The sequence below is a fragment of the Lampetra planeri genome, chromosome 2 (genome assembly GCF_965212315.1).
Source record: "Lampetra planeri chromosome 2, kcLamPlan1.2.h2, whole genome shotgun sequence".
Lineage (NCBI taxonomy): Eukaryota > Metazoa > Chordata > Hyperoartia > Petromyzontiformes > Petromyzontidae > Lampetra > Lampetra planeri.
The window spans coordinates 16,826,915-16,833,830 of record NC_136108.1 but is presented as its reverse complement, the minus strand read 5'-3'; the positions used below and the strand labels follow the sequence as shown (position 1 = coordinate 16,833,830).

Sequence of the window (6,916 nt, the reverse complement as noted above, 5' to 3'; positions counted from 1 at the left end):
TTTTGCTGAACGCGCGGTCGCTCGGCGCACTGCGAGTGAGTGAGTTGGGGCAAGCGCGTGGACCAAAACAAAATCCGACTCGGGTGAGCAGCAATCGCTCGCACTCACTCACACACACCGGCCTGCCAGTCGCAGAGTGTAACAACTATAGGTGATCGTCTCCGGGTAGAGTATAATAGCGTTTGGTGTTTACGACGTGAATTATACATTTTTTTGCTTTATCACCGTGTGTAAAATGTGTTTATTTAACATTCCGTTAATTCCACGTGACTATTATTATCGGGTGAAAATAAGGGACGCGTCGCGAGATCATTGGGTGGAAGTCATTCGGAAGTCCGCGTGGATCGATGATGATGATGGTAACCACGTTTGCGCACCAGGTTTCCGCGTCAATTGCAACAGCTAACATCTGAGGCAAGTGCTATTTAAATTGGTTCTACTTCCCCCCCACCCACCTCCATCGCCCCCAAACCCCGAATTTTATTCACCAACACGTATTGCGCCAGCATGGTTGAAGTATGTTCAAACAATCCCGCATGACTGACGCGTCGTATGGTAGACCGTCACTCGGCGGTGGATTGACGAAGGGGGCTGTGAAGTAGAGCAAATAATACAATTCAAAAGATTACTCGTGTGAGAGGATGTGCTTTGAATTAGTCGCAGTGGCGTTTCGAGTGGAACGGGCTTGTTTGTGTCGCTGTTGCTGCTGCAGGGATCTCAACACACAAGTCGTGTGCTATGTGGATGTATTTGTAAACAGAGCGGGGCATACTGACCATGATTGTGTTTACAATTGCAGCGGTCTTATATGTCAAGTTGCTGTTCTATTGAAACCGCTGCAGTAGCAGGAACTGAAGGTTGAGTGATATGCAACGGCTCAAAGATCTCCACTCAGTGTGCTAAAAACTCAACAAGGCATGTGGTACTAAGTGCACTTAATCAGGCATACATGTTTTTAAAAAAATTCAATGTTACTTTTGTTAAATAATGGAACCGCATGTTTATAAATGGCGGCTTTGTCACATTGTGATTTATAAATGAGATCTGATAATACAAAAAGCCTGCCTTTAATGTTTTCAGAGGTATTTAAAGGTGTGGTGGTTCTGATAGGTTTGTAAATACAAAATGTTCACAGATAGTAGTTCTCCTGCTGTGTTTGTTTCACCCGATGACGGTTGCTTGTGTTGCGATCGAAACGTCGTGATCTATTAATTTTCTATCTACGTGACTTTACCAAAAGAACCAAAGAGTATGTTCACAGATAGGTTCTACAGTTTGGGGATTCTCAGTTAAAGGAAGTGGGGAGGCCTTCATCCAGCAGTGGATTGACAAAATGGCTGTATAGCTAACATCAGTGGTGATATATAAACCAGTCTTCGCCCTCCCCCATTTACCAACCCGAACTGACCAGTGTGGTCAAGTATGGTCAGGTAACTCACATCACCTGGGATATGCAACCAAAATAACAAGAGCAGCCATTTTTTTCGAATTCGTAAAAAACTCACAATAATTTAGGAACCGCAATGCATCTGAATACGAGACGGTGGCCCTTAATAAATAAGTTCACAAAGCAGTCCTTAAAGAGCATCATGCGGCTCCGGAGCCGCAGATTTCCGACCCCTGCCCAATGCCCTTCATCCATCAGTGTATGAGGACACACCAAAGTGTGTTGTCATCATTGCATAGTACAGCACTGTTGAGGTGGGGTGGGGAGCAGTAGTCCGCACTCGGCGCTATGAACCAAAACGATGTGACACAAATGTTGAAGCATGGATTCTGGTAAATACAATGGGAGAAATGCTGGAAAATAAAGGATCGAGAGATGCACTTTTTGGTGAGTTTACTGAGACATCTTTCCTGACCTATCATTGCTTCGATATCAACCGATACCTCCATTGAAACGTAGTACGTAAAAATCCATAATCTGTTATAAAGGTGATTTAAAGAGGCCGGCCAAGCGCCATGAGTGCTTCATCACCTAACTGTAATAATACTATTGATTGGTTAATTGTATCTCGTGTGGTTCACGTAAATTGCATCTTCCGATTGTCGAGAAACCACAGACAAGCTGAAAGGCAGACAAGCAGTGAGTCTGCACCAACAATTGTCCAGGCTCTGCGGTTTTCTCTAAATTAATACGTTTTCAGCCAACTATTGAGCGGTCATACGTAGTACAGCAGAATAGATCGTACATCAAAATCCCAGTAATCCTCGGTGATATGGGAGGGACCATATTGCGAATCTCATAATCTGGGGTGCACCACGATGATTAGTCCTATGGAAATGGTGCGTCGGTGCGATATGCCACCAATTACGGCAAGAATTCGACACGAGATTCCATTAATCAATGTACAAATTCCCAGATTATGGGGGAAACTACTGGAATATAAAGTCTAAAAAAGCAAATAATTATTTCACACTGACCCAGTGTTTAAATAAATAGATAATTAATCAAAGAGCAGTGGAGGCGAGGGTTGGAGGATCTCCAAAAATGTTTGTGAAACGCCCTTAGCCGTGGGCATCAAGGAGGAGTGTAGGCGATGGTTGGGGGATCTCAAAAAATGTTTGTGGAACTTACTTAGCCGTGGGCATCAAGGAGGAATACCCTGGCTCGCCAGGATCAAGCAGTACAGCCAACATATGGACTCCACATGTTGTCTGTATGGAATAAGAGTGCTTCCCACACGCACGCATGGGTTTTATCCACGTGCTCTAGTTTGCTCCCACATGTAAACACTCATTAAATGTGTTGGTTGTCACCACATTGATGATTCTTGTCATAGCTGGCAACGTGCATCGATTTAAAACGCTATTCTTAAGGCACATTGGCTTGATTGTTGTCATTATTTATTATTGATTTCATAATTTATCCTGAATTACAGGTTATATTCCTCCAACAATCATTTGACAAATAATAGACATGGCACATTTAAGACGAAAAAAAACTTTAGCTAATCAAACTCAATTTATAGGAGAAATTAGGCCAACTCAGCCAATAACACTCATTGTGCATGCATTTTGTTTTGTGCAAGTTGAGCAAAAAAAAGAAAGTCAGCACAAAGCAGTAACACACCCACTCGTCATGGACACGTTGCTGCAGGATGTTAAATAGGCAGCATGATACATATCCACATCACCACGCTTTTTTTGGACTGACAGGCCTTGCGGAGTTTTTCCATCTCATTCTGTCCTCCAATTGGCAGTGATTATTTTCAGGCATCATCGTTACGAACGCCATTCCGGGGATTATTTCAGCACGCTGCACCTATTTCGCTTAATTTTATCTTCAGAATTGAAAAACAAAACGTTCACAGCATTAAATCTTGACTTAAAGCTTTCGTGATTGCAGGAATTCATATTCTTGGTTATTTCGGTAAAGTCACGTAGGTAGAAAAATAAAATAAAATAAAAAAATTAATCTTGATTTGAAGCTTTCGTGACTGCATGAATCCATACTCTTTGGTTCTTTCGGTAAAGTCACATAGGTATAAAATAAAATCAATCACGACGTTTCGGGCGCAACAAAAGCGTCATTCATCAGGTGGGAAAGCATGGTCTGCTGCGGAGGCAGACTGTTTAAAAGGTTTGAAATGGGTGTAGCCCAAGGGTCAGGTATAAAATAAAATAAATCACGACGTTTCGGGCGCAACATAAGTGTCCACCCATTTCAAACCTTTTAAAACAGTCTGCCTCAGCAGCAGACCATGTTTCTTCCCACCTGATGATGATTGCTTGTGTTGCGCCCGAAACGTCGTGATTTATTTTATTTTATACCTACGTGACTTTACCGAAAGAATCAAAGAGTATAAAATTAAAAATATTTTATTTAGTTTATGTTTCTACCTACGTGACTTTACCGAAAAATAATTACTTTATTTTATAATTACTTAAAAGTAATAACTTTTCTTTTACTTTTTTTATACATTTTTTTCTATCTACGTGACTTTTCCGAAAGAACCAAGAATAAGAAATCTTCACCTCGATGCGGGATGGGGGTGGTGTGATTGCGTTGTGACGTCACGCCGTGGATGTGAACATTTTGCTGAACGCGCGGCCGCTCGGCGCACTGCGAGAGAGTGAGTTGGGGCAAGCGCGTGGACCAAAACAAAATCCTACTCGGGTGAGCAGAAATCGCTCGCACTCACTCACACACACCGGCCTGACAGTCACAGAGTGTAATAACTATAGGTGATCGTCTCGAGGGAGAGTATAATAGCGTTTGGTGTTTACGACGTGAATTATATGGTGGGGTTTTTTTGTTTGTTTTATCACCGTGTGTAAAATGTGTTTATTTAACATTCCGTTCATTCCACGTGATAATTATTATCGGGTGAAAATAAGGGACGCATCGCGAGATCATTGGGTGGAAGTCAGCGTGGATCGATGATGATGATGGTAACCATGTTTGCGCACCAGGTTTCCGTATCAATTGTAGCAGCTAACATCTGAAGCAAGTGCTATTTAAATTGGTTCTACTTCCCCCCACCCACCCCCATCGCCCCAAAACCCCTACTTTTATTAACCAACATGTACTGCGCCAGCATGGTGAAGTATGGTCAAACAACCCCGCATGACTGACGCATTGTGCGGTAGGCCGTCACTCGCCAAAGAATACAATTCAAAAGATTACTCGTGTGAAAGGATGTGCTTTGAATTAGTCGCAGTGGCGTTTCGAGTGGAATGGGCTTGTTTGTGTCGCTGTTGCTGCTGCAGGGAGCTAAACACACAAGTCGTTTGCTGTGTGGATGTATTTGTAAACAGAGCGGGGCATACTGACCATGATTGTGTTTACAATTGCAGCGGTCTTATATGTCAAGTTGCTGTTCTATTGAAAGCGCTGCAGTAGCAGGGACTGAATGTTGAGTGATATGCAACGACTCAAAGCTCTCTCTGCTCAGTGTGCTGAAAACTCAACAACCCGCACTGACCAGTGTGGTGAAGATTGGTCAGGTGACTCCCATCACCTGGGATCGGCAACCAAAATAACAAGAGAAGCCAATTTTTTTCGAATTCGTAAAAAAACCCATAATATTTCAGTAGCCGCAATCCATCTGAATACAAGACGGTGGCCCTTAATAAATAAGGTCACGAAGCAGTCCTTAAAGAGCATCATGCGGCTCCGGAGCCGCAGATTTCCGACCCCTGCCCAAGGCCCTTCATCCATCAGTGTATGAGGACACACCAAAGTGTGTTGTCATCATTGCATAGTACAGCACTGTTGAGGTGGGGTGGGGAGTAGTGGTCCGCACTAGGCGCTATGAACGATGTGACACAAATGTTGATGCATGGATTCTGGTAAATACAATGGGAGAAATGCTGGAAAATAAAGGATCGAGAGAGGCACTTTTTTAGGAGTTAACTGAGACATCTTTCCTGACCTATCATTGCTTTGATATCAACCGATACCTCCATTGCAACGTAGTACGTAAACATCCATAATCTTTTATAATGGTGATTCCAAGAGGCCGGCCAAGTGTCATGATTCCTTCATCACCTAACTGTAATAATACTATTGATTGGTTAATTGTATCTCGTGTGGTTCACGTAAATTGCATCTTCCAATTGTCGAGAAACCACAGACAAGCCGAAAGGCAGCCAAGCAGTGAGTCTGCACCAACAATTGTCCAGACTCTGCGGTTTTCTCTAAATGAATACGTTTTCAGCCAATTAATCAGCGGTCATACGTAGTACAGCAGAATAGATCGTACATCAAAATCCCAGTAATCCTCGGTGATATGGGAGGGACCATATCGCGGATCTCAGAATCTGGGGTGCACCACGATGATTAGTCCTGTGGAAATGGTGCGTCGGTGCGATATGCCACCAATTACGGCAAGAATTCGACACGAGATTCCATTAATCAATGTACAAATTCCCAGATTATGGGGGAAACTACTGGAATATAAAGTCTAAAAAAGCAAATAATTATTTCACACTGACCCAGTGTTTAAATAAATAGATAATTAATCAAGGAGCAGTGGAGGCGAGGGTTGGAGGATCTCCAAAAATGTTAGTGAAACGCCCTTAGCCGTGGGCATCAAGGAGGAGTGTAGGCGATGGTTGGGGGATCTCAAAAAATGTTTGTGGAACTTACTTAGCCGTGGGCATCAAGGAGGAATACCCTGGCTCGCCAGGATCAAGCAGTACAGCCAACATATGGACTCCACATGTTGTCTGTATGGAATAAGAGTGCTTCCCACACGCACGCATGGGTTTTATCCACGTGCTCTAGTTTGCTCCCACATGTAAACACTCATTAAATGTGTTGGTTGTCACCACATTGATGATTCTTGTCATAGCTGGCAACGTGCATCGATTTAAAACGCTATTCTTAAGGCACATTGGCTTGATTGTTGTCATTATTTATTATTGATTTCATAATTTATCCTGAATTACAGGTTATATTCCTCCAACAATCATTTGACAAATAATAGACATGGCACATTTAAGACGAAAAAAAACTTTAGCTAATCAAACTCAATTTATAGGAGAAATTAGGCCAACTCAGCCAATAACACTCATTGTGCATGCATTTTGTTTTGTGCAAGTTGAGCAAAAAAAAGAAAGTCAGCACAAAGCAGTAACACACCCACTCGTCATGGACACGTTGCTGCAGGATGTTAAATAGGCAGCATGATACATATCCACATCACCACGCTTTTTTTGGACTGACAGGCCTTGCGGAGTTTTTCCATCTCATTCTGTCCTCCAATTGGCAGTGATTATTTTCAGGCATCATCGTTACGAACGCCATTCCGGGGATTATTTCAGCACGCTGCACCTATTTCGCTTAATTTTATCTTCAGAATTGAAAAACAAAACGTTCACAGCATTAAATCTTGACTTAAAGCTTTCGTGATTGCAGGAATTCATATTCTTGGTTATTTCGGTAAAGTCACGTAGGTAGAAAAATAAA

At 42.5% G+C, this 6,916-nt stretch overlaps 1 protein-coding gene across 1 annotated transcript in view; it reads left to right on the top strand.

Annotated features, from left to right (window-relative positions):
- LOC144729101 (diamine oxidase [copper-containing]-like) overlaps nt 1-6,916 on the top strand; it is a 34,157-nt gene continuing 27,241 nt past the window's right edge. Inside the window, exon 1 of the mRNA XM_078609041.1 lies at nt 1-83. The gene's annotated coding sequence lies outside the window, so the exon portion shown is untranslated. The remainder of the gene's footprint in view (nt 84-6,916) is intronic.